The sequence below is a fragment of the Melozone crissalis genome, unplaced genomic scaffold (genome assembly GCF_028551555.1).
Source record: "Melozone crissalis strain CALT ecotype California unplaced genomic scaffold, PUWL_Pcris_2 ptg000027l_1, whole genome shotgun sequence".
Lineage (NCBI taxonomy): Eukaryota > Metazoa > Chordata > Aves > Passeriformes > Passerellidae > Melozone > Melozone crissalis.
The window spans coordinates 39,291,300-39,307,160 of record NW_026535805.1 but is presented as its reverse complement, the minus strand read 5'-3'; the positions used below and the strand labels follow the sequence as shown (position 1 = coordinate 39,307,160).

The window sequence follows — 15,861 nt, the reverse complement described above, 5'->3', positions numbered from 1 at the left end:
TTGCTCCTTTAGGTCCAATGGGAGGACAGAAGCCCCTGACAGTCCAGAAGAACTGAGCAGGTGGTTTTCAAGCTCTCCTGGCTGCACAGCTCTGGCCCTGGGGCTCCTTTTTGCCACCCACACTAATGTGCATGGCCTGAGCTCCAAAACACATGGTTTACATCAGGCCACTGTTTCAGCTCCTGGAGAAATACAGCCCACTGCTCAACTCAGCAGCCACTTCTGGGAGTGCAAAACATGAAACCTATTCCAGAAGCAGGCCTCCTGAAAGCTTCCAAACGTCAGGCAGTGAGATGGATATGGATGGATATGGCATACTCTGTAAATCAGGAACAGTATGTAGGGGTGTGACCCTTCTAAAATAAAATCCTCAATCACTAACAGAAATGGGAGCAGCATTTATGAAGAATGTACTTTGTATGTCATAAAAACTATAATTATTCCCAATTCCCTAATAAGTAAAATACAGAAGAACTTGAACATTTGGCAGACCCATTTTGGAAGAGTTTTTGAAACCAGCTACTCCAAAACCAGCACTGAAAGGTGGCTTATAAACCTATCACTCAAACTATCCCTTTGTGTAGATACATTTCCTCCACCTGGCTGTCTAATACCAATTCACACTGATATTAATCTATTTTTCTTTTGGATTCTCATCAATGCATCTTTCAAGGTCCTGATAATATTAGTTTGCTTACATTTGAAGTCTTTGAAGTTCTTCATCTGGTGAAAATAATTTTGTTTCTGGTGGATTGTTCTCTTTTACATGGCTTAACCATGTCTGACAACATAAGGACTTTTCTTCCTATGCAGGACAGAGTCATAATTGTGACTCCAGCTGTTCCTTTGGGAGTCCAGAAATCAGTCTGAGGATTAGCTGGTACCATCAGCAGATTTAGGCTTACAGCCTTTTAGTTCTTGATAACAAATAAAAATCAGATCTATACTATTTGATTAAGCTTCAAATGTTAATACAGGTATCCTTTCAATCTTTGTTTACTGACTCCAAGTCTAACCTTTTCTAAACTTAAAAATGGAACACTGTAAGGAGGGTCTGGCTTTCCACACCTTATTCATGACTGTAGTCACCACATTGTTTTCACCTACAGTTTGTTGTTGTTTTCATATTCATGTTCTTAATTTACTATAAACTGTAGTAACTTCTTTGTTTCTAACAATCTAAGATGAAGCACACAATATATCAAAACCATGTCAGGAAAGTTAAGAGCAAACAATACATTGCCACAAAGCTAACAGACATACAATTTTGGTTAGTTTCCTCTTTAAAATTAGGGACACTTGACTCATACTACGTTTTAATGTGTATTTTTGTTGTCGAAGAAGGTATTGAAAACACACTGTTCATTGAAGAGAAGTGGACAGTACAGAAGAGAAACCCACAACATGGTCCTGAATACTTGGAAGCCACATCTTCCCTGGGACATCCCTGACTTCCACCTGCATTCATGCACTATCCTCACTCTCCTCACAGCCACAAAGGCTGGGGCCTTTAACAACACTGGCCCTGGGAACAGCTTAATCAGTGTTAGAGAAGCCCATTGGTAACACAAGTGACAACACTCTCCTTAGGGGGGAGAAGTGGGTTTTAAGCACAGGTCATATTGCTCTCTCTGACTGCAGGAGAAGGTAGGAGAAGAAATCCCTGAGAGATTCCAAAGGCAGCAGGATCCCCCTGAGCAGCTCCATGGCTCCTGAGGGCACTGAATGGGCACTCATGCATCCATCTGCCACTGGTGCCAGGGGCAAACTTATGGATTTCAACAGGCTCTTCCATGCAAGCTCCTGGAATGCAGGGCTCCCTTTTGCTCACCACTACTCCAGTCTACTGCTTGTCCCTCAAACATTTCAAAGGCTGTCAGAGGCAGCCTTTGGGAATATCCCAAAGGGGAATATCCTTTTGGGGATATTTCAAGTGCCACTTGGAATCCAGGCAGGATTTCGGCTGCATCACCCATGATGAGCAGCGACATCCTCATTCATGAAAACCTGGAATAAGACAGAATATTTGCTCAGACTGACTTAGCCTAAGTGGCTTTCTCACATTCTGTGAAGCTGCCACTGAGATGATGTTTCATTTCCACATGAGGAAATATTTGCAGAGCTTTCTTTAAGTCGAAGGTGAAACTCCAACCACAGCTGATAGCCACACAGGTATGGCTAGATGGGAAGGATGACAGGATTACAAGCCCACAAATGTCCTTCTCTCCAGCACTGACACCAGCATGGAGCTTGCACGATGCTGCTCTGCCCAGACTGGACATGGGCCCTGGGTGTGTGAGTTACTGCACTGCAGCTTACCCAGGACATTTACTGTCACCCCCACACAGGCTTGCAGATGAGACAGCTTATTTCCCTCTAGCTGAACCTCAAAGGATGCCCACAGGTGAGGCAGCAAAAAAAGAGAGCATTGTTTCTAGGCTGTCAGGCATCTCCTCCACCACTGCTCCCTCCCCTGTGCCCGCAGCCTGAGGGAGGCAGCTTTGAAGTGGGTTGGCAGGGACACAAGGCAGAGCCAGAGCATGCGCTTCTGTGAGCCAAGCTCTGTCCTCTCCCCGCAGCCATGGCCATAGATCTCCAGAAAGGAAAACACACCCATTAAAATTGCACTGCTCATTAGGAGGCTAACTAAACCGTGGCAGCATCTTTATGCTGTGCACCTGGATCATTTCTTATGAACCTAAATCTGCTCTCCTTTCACATCCATGCAATCTCATTAAAACGGGTGGCATGTATAGAAGCACTCAAGTGAAGAATGAGGCCCTGCTCACTCAAAGGCTGAGGAAAACATTGTATGCAATTATCCTGATGGAGGATATGGACTAGGCTTAGGGTAAGTCACAGGAGGAAGCACAGTTCTCTTTCTGCACCAGCTTTCACTCCAACCTCATCAGGCAGTGGTTACCAACATCCATAAAGCACAAAGTTTTGCATGCTTCATTCATATTATGCACTTTATCTGTTAATTTTATTTTCAATTAAATACTTCTATCCAAACACCCAATTTCCTTCCAAATTTCTCCCAGCTATTGGTTGCTGGGATGTTTCATGGCCCTTCCTCAAAGTAGGAGACAAATGGGAGCCTACAGCCTACAAACCAAACTGTACTGGTTTGTGACAGGCTGTGGGAGGAAAGTGACAACTCTCAGTCACCTTCACATCCCCTGAAAAACCTGTTAATTTTGGCCACTTTAACATTCAGCAAATGGATTGCATCTGTCATTTGTGGACACAGCAACAAGTGTTAACCAAGCCACAACTAGTAAAAAAACCTCATGGCTTCGACTGTTATTCAGAAATCTAGGATTTTGAAAATTTCAGAAAACTGATTTTCACTTATACAAAAAAAAAAAGGAGGGGGGGGGAAAGATGATCAGTAGGATACTTCTGAAATGAAGATTGGGTTTGAATCCAAAGCGTTGGCAGTCTGGATGCTGTGGCTCTGCATTTAGTTCATTCCTTTATGCATACCACAGATGTCACCAAATCATCCTCAAGCATCCTACTTACATTTGGGACAGTTGATTTACACTTCTCTCCAAAACCACTTCAAATATAGATAAATTTGTTCCCTTACCCAGTGAAATAGCGCAGATTTTTTAATCTACTGGAGATTCATATGTTTATGTAAAGTCTTTCCATTCCATCTCTAGCGAAGTGCATGTTCAACTTTCCATTCGAAACTGCCAAAAATGCCTCAGACTCACGAAGTCAGGGAGTAGGAATTCAAGCTTCATCATGCATTGAAGGAAAATAAAATTTAAAACTCTTCATTTTTATTTCACATTTCAAAGCCTTTTATAAATCAGGTGTGCAGGTTTCCCAAGGTGCAGGTTTACTAAGAATAAAACTCGGGCTTAACATTAGTCTCTGGTCTTTCATTAGCAGCAGTCAGAGATTAAGTTTCTTTACAGAGACTGGAAAACATAAATCTTAAAATAACATAGCCTTTCCTGCTTCCTCTTAATGTAAAATGCAAATAAAACCCACTAAAATATTATTTATCTATCTCTAATACAAAACGGCTCACGGTTCATGTCTTGAAGTAATACCTGCTCTGATTCTTCTAACTTCATTCCACATTATTTATTGCAGAAGTTCTTTCAGAAAGCACACATATAGCTTTCTAGTCTAAAAGGGAAGCTGGCGGCACACCCTCCAAGGCTCCCAAAGTGCAAAACTCATAGATCCTAGATAAAGTGCATGCCAGGGAAATGCACAGAATACTATGATTGCTATTCTTTGGAGGTCTGTATTAGGTTGGGCTCAGATAGGCACAGATCTTCGTTACTGATAAATTACTTCCTTGTTTGATTTCTTTTCCAAAGAGCAACCTTCTGCAGTCATATTCAAAGCAATGTCTTCATGCAAAGCCCTGGGCTGTTTCACAAGTTATAAGCAGCTCTATCATAGCTGAGCAGACACAACTGAGACACACGGCAGCAGCCACTTGGATTCACCTCATCATGATTTGTCAGGTACTGGGAGACAGCTGGCAAAGATTTTACCCAATTAATAACCTTGAAAAGCATCTGAACGTATAAAAAAGATGCAGTCACAGCGCAGCAGGTTTGTAAAAGAGAATCTATGCCATCTTCCTTGGGTTAGCCCAGGGATATTTAGAACTGGAAATTCACATATCTACATTGGTTTGGTCTCCAGTGTTGAGGTTCAAGATTTGCAGCTTCTCCCCACAAAGCACAGAATATCCCTGACCAGTGGGATGTACAACAAGAGGAGCCTATGGGGAAGAAGAAAAGCAATCCTTCCTGTTAACAAAGCCTCTGCAAAAATCAGGAGAAGTCTTTAACATGCCATAGCTAGCAGGCTGCTAGAGCTATGTACCAATGTACATGCACTCCTATTTAATGTTATTCCTGTTTGGATTCCTTCCAAATCTCCTATCCAGAGTAGGAGATTTGGAAGGAAGGATGCAGTGGAAGGGTGCATTGATTAGGCCACTGTGACTGCTGCGAGGTGACCTGTGACACCAAGCTGGCACTGGTGCAGCTCAGAGGAGTGAAGCTTTCTAACACCAGAACCCACATCCAGCACTGCCTGCTTAGCTTGTGAGCTCTGACCCACCCATCACCAATGCTGGTGACCTATAATGATGTGGTGATGAACAATAATTCCCTCTCTCTTCAAACCTGAGCTACTGATGAAAACCAACCCTTACGTCTGTGGCAGTGGCAATCTCTGCTGTCTCAGGGCTTTGACTGGATCTGCATGGCAAGGACAGGTTATCCAACAGGGTTATGGGCAGCCTGAACCTGGGTGTTCTGTGTGGCCAGTGCTGGGGAAGCAGCCCTGCAGCAACAGCAGAGACAAGGTCCAAGCTTGAATCCCTCAAACCAAGGCTGGCTGCTAAGAGCAAGGCAAGGAAATTTGTGCTGTTTTACAAGTAACTTAAGCAACTTGCTAACCTTTTGCGGGTTGGCCATCTGCTACCATTCAGTAGCAAAAACATTTTGCTGAAGCTGCAAAGCTTCCTGAAACACAGTGATTTCCTTCCATACAAAGAGGCCCCAAATTACTCAAAAGCTCCTACAAGCATTTTGAAGTTTCACTATTTGCCTTCTTGGTTTTTATGGGGACTACCTGCAAGCATAACAAAAGTTTGGGGGTTTTAAAAATATATTTATACAACATAAGCAGAGAAAAAATATATTTGCAAAAGGTCCAACTGCTGAAAAAGCCAAATGGTTCATTTCATATTGCCAAAAATCTTGCAAAGTCTGTGTCTAATTTTATGAGGCTCTTATGTTTGGATTCATAGGGTCTGTTTCTGCCACCTTCACTACAATTATTAGCACTTGTTCTCTAAGTGTCCAGTCCTAAGAAAAATCTTGCTTCTCCCAAAGGAAAGTAACAGGTAGAGCAGTAAGCATGCACTAAAAATAACTCCCCCATCTTCAAACACACCACCTTCTTTCAGAAACATCCACACACTAACTCATCAGATAGTCTGATGCTTACACCCACCAGACCCTGAGGTCATCAGTTATCTGAGCTCTCATTTCAGCTCTCTCCACTGGGCTGAATCCTTCCTCTCTCCCAGCTGGTGTAAGGAAAAAAAATCTTGGTTTTTTTTCTTGTATTTCCTTTTCTCTTCCCTCTGTTGACACACACATGGATGGTTCCTTCCCTCCATTCCCAGTGGGAATGTGGACACCATCCTCTCCCAGACACACTCCCACTGTGCCCACACCATGCTGCCTGTGACTGCCCTGTGCTAGCATAACATGGGACAGCTGCCTTGTCACCACCACAAGGAAAGACTTAAGCCAGTTCAAAGCCATTTCTCTTTTCATTTCACTTAAGTAGCAGTTTGAAACCAGTTTCCATCCCTCCAAGCTTTCACACTCGTTCCCATTCTCACGTCACATCATCAGCTGCAGGTTTCCAGCCCCATGTGATCCCAAACACAACCAGAATCCCACAATGTCTTATACCACTCATCAGCCCTTCCTGAGGGTAATTTAAACAGGTGTTTTTGCAGAGTAAAGAAAGTGTGTCTGGCCCTCAGCAATCAGCACTTCCAAGGGGCACGGCACATCCTGCACTGGGGGCTGACTTGCTGGGAGGGCAGATGAAGAGCACATATGGTCTGAGACATCTTGTGGCAATAAATTTGTGCTCAGCAGCTGAAACCCAGCAGCTCTGACCTGACTGGGAAGGGCTTTCATGAAAACATGTACATGCTCACTGAGCATTCAGTCCCCTGACTGCCATTTAAGCATGTGCTCAGGCTCTTGGAAGACTGGCTTGACTTACAGTAGTCACTATGAGTGAAGAAAAGGAGCTCAGCACCCTGGCAGAGCAACCACCACATTGCAAACAAAATAATACATCACTGTACACATCTAGCATGGAAATTTGGCTTGCTAATATTGCTGTTTAAGGTTTAGACTTTCTAGGTTTTCAATACTGTTGCTGTGCTATCACAGAAAAGCTTTTCTGGTTAATTTCATTTTCTTTTGACTTGGTTTCTTTGTACAGACAGCAACTTTACTTCTGCATACATTCAGCTTTGGGCAACTGGGCAATTCACAAGACATCAGTTATTACTTCTTGTTTGGAAAATTTCAAGCAGAAAAGAGTAGAGTCTTAGCTTGGGCAGTTCTTCAGCACAGCACAGCATGGAAAAAGCATTCAACTCATTATTAAAACAGGGCCCGTGGAGCTCGGGAAAGGTGAGATGTCACTTTCAAACTCTGTCTCAGACTTTTGAATGAAACCAGGCCTTGTGATCCCAACCCACCTCCCCAGTAACACAACCTTAGACACTTATCAAATACATATATTAAAAATACATGCAGCCTGAAATCAGCCTGGAGTCTCAGACCAGCAAAGCCAAATGGAGCATTTCCATCACTGCCATTTGGTTTTAAATTGTTTTTAGCACCTCTCCTTTGGGGGACCAGAAACATGAGAGCGATGGCACAGCTGGGACACGAAGCTCAGCTGATGCAGCCAGCAGGGCTGAAAACACATAACCCAGAGCAGCCACTCCTGCAAAGTGCAGCGAGCCCTCGGCCAAGTCACTGGATCACTGTCAGCCTCAGGCTGCTGCAGCCTCTTGGAGCCTGAGGCTGAGGCCATCTGCAACACATCCTGGGCTAAAGACCACACAATTGTGTCACTGAACACTGAACTCGGCATGGCTTCAAAAGGTGACCAAAGGGAAAGACATGCAGACTGTGTCAAAGTGCAGCTCAGTTACTCATGCAGGGGCAGATTCTGATGCTGTTAGGTGCTTCCACGGGGCTGCCACATGAAGCAAGACACTACCCAGGAGGAGCTACAGCATCTAAATCCAGCTCTCCATCCATCTGGCTACAGCCTGTGTCCTGCAGTGCTCTCAGACCTGCCCTAAGATCTCAGCAGCAAAGGCAAAAGTAAACACTGCCTTCCCGAGGCTGAAAACATGAAGCCTGGATGCTTCTCAGGCTGCAGGACGGGTGCTGGCATTGGGAACTGGGTGCTGCTCCCACCCTCCCCTCCCTCAGCAGCAGGAGCATCCAGGGGCTCTGAGAGGGCTGGCCAGGCAGGTAGCAGGGCTTGGGCTGTTCTCTGGTACCAGAAAACATGCATGGCAGCATGTTTTGCCAGTTACATTTGCTGCTTTCCATTGTGGGATTTTTAAGGCACAGTCAGTAGTTTTTCCCCGATAGCAGCCCTTCTGTACACCCTTCCAAGGACACCACTCTGAAAGAAGGGATTAAGCACTTCGTAACAGAATACCAAAACAAATTATGTTGACTATTCAATTCTTTTATTTCTGTCTTTTTTTTTTTTAGAGATGAAGAAACACTAACATTCCAGCTCCAGCAGTCCTGCACTTTTTCCCAAAAAAAAGTTTCAGCCAAAATATTGTAGTCAACTCTACAGTAAACATGACAAATAACCATCTGAAGAGTGGCCTCTTATTTTACAACAAATGTACATATTAAGAACAACCAACTCCTCCAATGGAAAAATAATCAGTTTAGTGGAGGAAGAACACAACAGTCGGAAAGATTTGCTGGAACCAGGATCATTGCAGGATGCCCAAGAGGACTTAATAACTATGTAATAGTGGAATAGCTGCACTGGAACTGTGAAATATGAACACACTCCACAGTCCTCAAAGAGTAATTTACTCTGTTTAATGAAGAGCTGATTTGATGACTGAGTTACTCACTGAAGAGAGTTGATTTAAAATGCACACTTCTCCAGACCACTTTTTAATGTGTACATAGTTAAATTTAGATGTACATTTTATGGTTCTTCCAGGATGAGGAGAAGCTTGGACTGCCTTCCTTACCACTGGATTTCAGTATTACATTTGATGTAACTAACAATTTCTCTTTGTTTAGGAAAAGGTCTCTGTTTAAAGCACACAATTTCTACATATCTTGGGTCTTTCTTCCACTTTTCCTTGCTTCTCTACTCCTTAATTCTATTTGCTTTAAATACAGACCTGCCAAATGCAAGCACCTATACCAAAATGGAGACACATCCAGGCTGATTTCAGAGGCACTGAAGTGTGCTCAGCTCTAACCACAGCACAGAGATGTGACATTGCCAGGGTACACAACCCAGCCTGGCACGTGGGAAAAGCTTCTGTGTCCCACTGCACAGATGTCATTTATGAAGAGCAAACAGTGGGCCAGAGGTTGCGAGTTTAATGAGAGTGAGGTACAGTGACTGCTGCTTGAGAAAGGTACAATTTAACCCAGAGTGTTTTTAACCATCCTGAAAGTGCTGTGAACAGTACAAAACATGCTGAAGTTTAAACACACATTTGCAGAAACTCTGAGTAGGAGAAAAGACCTTATATGACATCCCAGACAGCAGCTCCAGGGAGCTGGGGAGGAGAATTTGCCGTTTCCAGAGCTATGTGAGCCAGCAGCCATGTGTCTTAGGAGGGCAGGACACAGGAAAAGTGGTCTGGAGAGAAGTGGGTACCAGGTCCCATCCAGAAGAGAGAGCTCAGCAGCCTGCAAAGGTGTTGCTGGGGACCAGAAGCACATGAGCTGTCAGCACAGGCTCTCATCTCCCCAGGCAAATCAAGAGCATGCAATGAAAGGGATGCTGTGTAAACACTGTTTGATGTTGCTCTTGTTAATTCTACTACTGGTGCAGCAGTTAAGCACTCAACCATGTGGTACACTGTGGAAAAAGTTATTTTTCATTACAACTTTCTCTAAAGTTTAAAGAGGAACCAGGGAAAGCAGACACTTTCCAGGTGCTTGTACACCCCCAAAGGAAATGAATCCAACTAGAGAGGTGCTGCAGGCAAAAGCTGCTGGTGCCTCAAGCAAGAATAAATGTGAGAGTTAGGGTCAGAGTGTGCATAGTCAGTCTTGCCAGGTACAAGGGCAGTGCAAAATCCTGCTGGTCTAAATGCCTCTTTGGTAAGAGTCAAGCAGTGGAGACACAGGACTACACCACACCACTCCTCTAAATCCCTAGGCATCCAGGGTGTGGAGGAAATTAAGAAACGTGTGTCCCAAGACCCAGAGAACAGACAGCAAAGCAGAAGATCTCAGCAGTTTTTGGTTTTCTTTAAATCTTGTGCAATTTAAGCCACTGTCTTGATCTTGGCAGTGCTTATTTTGGCACTTCAGTTTGTGAACATTCAACACAGACTGAAGGCTTTGCAGCCAACAGTGCAGCAGAATAAGCAGCAGAATAGCAAACACATATAAGAAAATGCAAACACGATTTCAAAGGTTTTCTGTTGGGTCACGCACAACAAATGATCTTTCAGACAACCTCACATTTCTTCAAGACACCCATCACCCCTCTACTGAACTGGAAATGTAAGACATACCACTCCTCAGAGGCTATGAGGTTAGTGCACACATAGCCAAAATTCTCAACGCACATGGAAGCAAAACACTTGGGTTTTTACAGAGGGAAAGGATATCTCAGCTTCAGAATCTGCTGCTCTCCTCTGGATTCCACTGCTTCACAACCCAGCAGTTCACCCCTCCCTCTCATGCTGGGCAGGGGCACTGGCTGCAGACATGAAGCCATCTTTCTCATCTTGGGGAATAAGGAAAACACTCATAGTTGCAAGTGAGTTAAATTTCATGTGCATTCAAAGGAATAAAAACAATCCCACAGTGCAGCACACCAGTGAAAATGTTGCTGCTTTAGGGAGCTGTGGAAGAGAAATGACACGTGGCAATTTCAGGGGTAGAAAAAGACAACAAGGAGTGCTGGCACCTGCCTGAAGGATCAGTACAGAGTCTGCAGGGTTGGGAGAACCCTCTCAAGGCTGCACAAAAGTGTGGTACACCTACAGCTTGGGGGAGAAAATAGCAGCATGGGGCTTCCCAAGAGGAAGGCACATCGATGTCCACACCATCTCCTCTGGGGAAGTGACCACTTCTCCTGCTTAGTGCATTGGCAGTCTGGGGGAGACTTGCCTTTCATCCATGTCCCCTCCTCTTTCCCAGCAGAAAGCACAACAAAAGGTAAATGTTCCCATGATACATGCATGCACCTAGCCATGGTTCACTTGGGCAGGTGAAGGGGGAGTAAAGGAATACTAATTTATGAAGACAGGTAACTCAAGTTAAACAAGATAAGCTGATCCTGACACTTCAAAACTAAGGGGGGGAAAAAGTGTTGGTTTGGCTGCAGTTTCTTGCATATTTGGGATCACACCCAAGCTACTAAACACAGGTTCAATCTAGAGGTCTTTGGTTAGGAAGAGGTTCCAGTCCTGATTATACTTGAGCTGCAACAGCATAAATTTAAGAGACCTAATGCCTGGTGCCAGCACATCCCAATGCCAACTTAGCCACATTCCTGAGCACTTCCTCAGTGACAGACTGAGGTGTGTTACATAATTCCCAGCTAGAGAAACCACGGGTCCTAGACATGCACCACCAGCTGCACCTGGTGGAAATACTGCTATGCTTCCTTCATGTGAAGACAACAGCCCACCTGCAGACAGCTGCATAGCATGTGAAGCAGATATAAAGTCCAACCTAAGTTATCTTGAGAACTTAGAAGTCACTTTTCAGTGTCCTGCATGGGAAGTATGATCACTGAATGTGTCTGAGCTGCATTTTTGTGCAATTGAACGCTCACTCAAGACACTGGATCATAGACACAAGATCCCATTCCCCCTGCTGGCGTGTCTTTGACTTGCTGCATCATCGACTCAGCCCCCCCTTCTAATTTCTTTCTGTATAGATCAGCTTCTGCAAGCATCTTAACCACACGTCCAGCCAAAATCAGTCCATGTGCTGTCTGAAGAGCTGGAATCACAGACTTGGACAGCACAGGAGCTTTCATACATCTGACACACCCAGAGACTGGTACAGAGCTATACAGTTAAGACCATTACAGCACTGTCCTAAATAACTGAGAGGATACATTCCTTAGAGCTAAATGAAGTGGAAAATTCCCTTGGAGACCCTTCTGCTTTCTCTGTTTGTGTCAGACAGTCTAGACAAGGGAGGAAAATGAGAGTTAGTGCTGCTGTCAGAAAGGCTCTTGCTCTGACCATAGACTCTTCTTAATGTTTCTCCCAAATTTCTCCCACTGGCTGCAGGTGGTTCCTGAACACTGTTTGTTTAAGCTAATAAGGTGGGTGGGTGACTACTGTTTTCTGTAGTCAGTATCCATTCTTCCACACATGGGATCTGGCAGCAAGCAACAAATCCCTCTTGGCAATACACAAATGGGATCTGCCCCCTGAGCTGGCTACAGCACAACACCCTTCTCTTACGCTTTCTTGGCCCGAGGACTGCCACAACAATCCTGGGCACAGGCCCCACACTGATTTTCTATTTTGATAAACAGAACACAGTCAATGACAGCACCAGCCCAATGCCAGACCCTTACTGGGGAAAAATCCTTCTTTTCTTTCCACAGACAGAAACTGAAGGGCTTTTTCACTTCATTGGAGCCTGTCTGCTGAGCCAAGGCAGCCTCCCTGTCTCACAGACATGGTACTTGGACAAAGGCTCCAAAGTGCAGAGTGAGTTTGGGACAGGTCCCCTAGACAGAGCACATGCAGTAAAGGTGGTCAGCAGGACAATTTCAAACACAGCTAGAATGTGAGAAGGCAGGACCAAGGGAAGCAAAAATGCTCAGCAATGGCTTTTACCCCCTGAGAAAGATCTCCAGAACCCACCAGCCCTCTTGTCTAAGACTGCACTTGCTCAGGACACAGCCTGTGTTTATAGCTTATAAACTGTGTTTGTAGCTTATAAACTGCTCTCTGGACTGGAGAAGGAAAGTGGTGTCCACTCAATGTGGCCAGCACACCAACAAGGACAGGGAGTACCCATGCAGCCCACATCCAGCCCTCTCCAGCCACTCTGGGGTTAAAGCTCAGTATTCCCACTCCAGCAGGTTTTGGTGTGCTCCAGAGTTCCATAGCTGGGAAGCACGCAGAGCTCTGTGCAGCACTATGCCAACACATTTGGGTTTGTTCAGAAATTGGCCCAATTTTTACAGCACATTGGTGTGGGACTGCAAACAAGAAAGACTAGATGGATATTACATGCAAAAATTTTAGTGAAGTATCAGAATCTCCAAGAATCACTTTAGACATTTCACAGTCAGGGAAGCAAGAGCCTGCATGCACTCAACAGCTAACACTTTTCCTCAGAGGCTATGACATTTGTCACAATGTTTCCCTCACTAGCAGAACAAAAACTCCCCTGCTCCCTTCCCTTCTCCTCTCACTTTCCAGCAGGTAGCCCCAGAGATGCAGTTCCCCCTCCATTTACCACTGCCACAAATTATTATAAAACCGCTTCCAGGAGTGTGATCCCAAGCTCAACCCAGATGTGCACAGCAAGTTGCAGAGAGACCGCAGTTCCAGGGTAAGGAGATCATTTCTTTCTGGATGTTTAGCTACACACTAAAACTCACCAGGAGCCACGGGTGACATGAAGTCCCAGGCTCTGCCGCACAGCCCAGAGCTGCAGGAGAGTCGGGGAGGATGCTATGGTCCTCAGCCGGCTCCTCTGCGACTACAGCACGGGGCTGGAGATGGGACAGCCACCACATCCGGAGCTGGGGGCAAGTGTCCCTGTGCCACCCTGCCTACTGTAACCCCGACAGATACATTCTGGCGCTCAAATGCCTCCGCATATGTGTCTATACCCTGTCTTTATCTGATGCACACCTTGCGGTCACAAGCTGGGGAGATTCGGTTCAGCGTTGTCTGCGGTGCAAAAAGCGCCGCGGGGGCTGCAGTGATCGCCCACTGCTTCCACTAGGGAAAGGACAGGGCACATCTGCCACTGCCTCCCACAACCTCTGCCACCTCCAGAGCAGCTCAAACCTGAGCCTGCGGGCCGGGGAGCTCTGACAGCAGCGCCGGCCTCGCCCAGGCTGATGCAGGGTTCGATCCGCGGGACTCCGGCGGCGGGAACGAAGAGAAGAGAGGGATCTCTCCTGGCTTCCCGGGGAGATGCAGCGCTGCGCTGCCCGGTGTCAGCGCCGCTCACCGGGGCTGAGAGGGGCTCCTCAGCAGAGCCCCGACGGGACAGTGGGACCAGCACGAGGTTCCATGGGGAAAAAGGCATCCATGGGCTGAAGGCAAGCGGGAGGCTGTCACCGTCCGGTGCCATCTGTTCCCGTCTGGCCACGAGCGTCCGTGTGGGCTGCAGCCCCGCGCTCCGGAGCTGCCCGAAACGCGGCAGAGCCGCAGCGGGCCGACCCACGGAGGTCTCTCTCCGAGCGCCAGGTGACCCTCGGTGCCGAGGCTTGCCCGGCTCTGCAGCTCCCGTCCCCGCTCGGGGGCACCGGCCGAGGGGCCCGCACACACCGGGGACAGCGGCAGGTGCCTGTGCGGGACAGGGAGGCGGCCGCCTCGGCCGGGGTGTCCCCGCTGTGCTTGTCCCCTTGCCGGGCCGGGGCCGAGAGCGGCGCCGCGGGCATCCCCAAGCACCGCGTCCCCCCGGAGCCCCCCGCCCCGGGCACCTCCCCGCCGGGCAGCGACACGCGTGGGGCGGCAGCTCCCGCGTACCTGGCAGGGCGGCGGGCAGCAGGGCGGCCAGGAGCAGCAGGGCGGCGCAGGGCGCGGCGGGCCCCGCCATGGGGCCGGGGAGCGGGCGCGGGCGGCGGGAGCGGCGGGGCGCGGAGCTGCCGCCCGCCCGGAGAGCGTCTCGGCGGGGCTGCCCCGCTGCTGCCTGCGCGCCCCGCCGTCTCCTCCTCCCGGGCTGCCGGGACACTGCAGCCAGCGGGGCGGCCCCGCGGAGGCGAGAGACGGCCCTCCGCCCCCCGGCCCCGGCCCGCCCCGGCGGCCAGCGCCCGCAGCATCCCCTGCCCTGGCGAGAGCGCACCTGGCTCCTTCGGGAAGCGTCTCCCCAAGGAGCCGAAGAGATCCGAGCCTGCCCCTCGGCACCCAGGGGAACTTCAGCTGGCCCCCAGAGTGTTACCCGCACCTCGTGCTGCCCTCTTGTCTTCTCCCCTTGTGGCACTGTGCCCTCCCAGCTGGGGTGGGTATTCAGTCCTGCGTGGGCACAGGGTTCACTATACAGAACTTTCTACATCGGATTGTCCTTCCTTCTTCTCGTCATCTTTTGTTCTTTCTGAACTTCCACCCCATATCGGGACGGGGTTTTTACTTCAGTAGCCTTGCACTGGAGGGATGCACTGTTAGATCTGCAAGGCACTTCACAGTCCGACTTGCCTGGCTCTTCCTACAGCCCTCCAGCCCACACCCCTCGTCGACTTTTTGCTGCATTGCTGAAGGATATTTCTGTAACAATTAATAATGGGTCCCCTGCTGTGGAAACTAAGCAAAAATAAAACAAAAGCAAAACTAAATGAGCATAAAAGTTCTTGCCTGCTATGAAGGAAGAGGAAAGATACTAGGAAAAATAAACACCATATTTTATTTTTTTTAAAAAACAAAGAAACAAACAGACCAAACAAACAAAAGTACAAATCAAAGGAAGGCAAATAACAGGTGCAGGGTTTGCGCAGGAATCTGGCTCCACACCTGCCTCTGCCCAGACACTGGCTTTGGCATGCTGCCACACAGCTCCATGGCTGACCCCGTGGAGGACTGGCACAGAGTGGCTCCAAAATCTCAGGCTACATCTCTGCTGCTGGACATAGCTGCTTCTGGGACTCTGGCCCTACTCACCACTCTGGCCCTCCTGGCCAAGCTGCTCAGAGTCCCATAGCCCCCAGGGACATACTTGCCACATCCTCACTGGTATCAGTGAAAACACAGTATCCTTTGTGCCCTGTGTGTTACATATGTGTATTTTCACAGTTTGCAGCATCCAAAATGAGGTGCAGACAGCAGTAACTGATGAGCTGAATGTGGGCTCACAGCAGAACACTGTAGGCTCCATTCCCTGTGATGTT

The 15,861-nt window shown here is 47.5% G+C and overlaps 1 protein-coding gene across 1 annotated transcript in view; it reads right to left on the bottom strand.

Annotated features, from left to right (window-relative positions):
* Positions 1-14,540, bottom strand: part of FNDC1 (fibronectin type III domain containing 1) — a 61,365-nt gene extending 46,825 nt beyond the window's left edge. The window contains exon 1 of the mRNA XM_054279414.1: positions 14,510-14,540. The gene's annotated coding sequence lies outside the window, so the exon portion shown is untranslated. The remainder of the gene's footprint in view (positions 1-14,509) is intronic.
* Between the last annotated feature and the right edge of the window lie 1,321 nt (positions 14,541-15,861).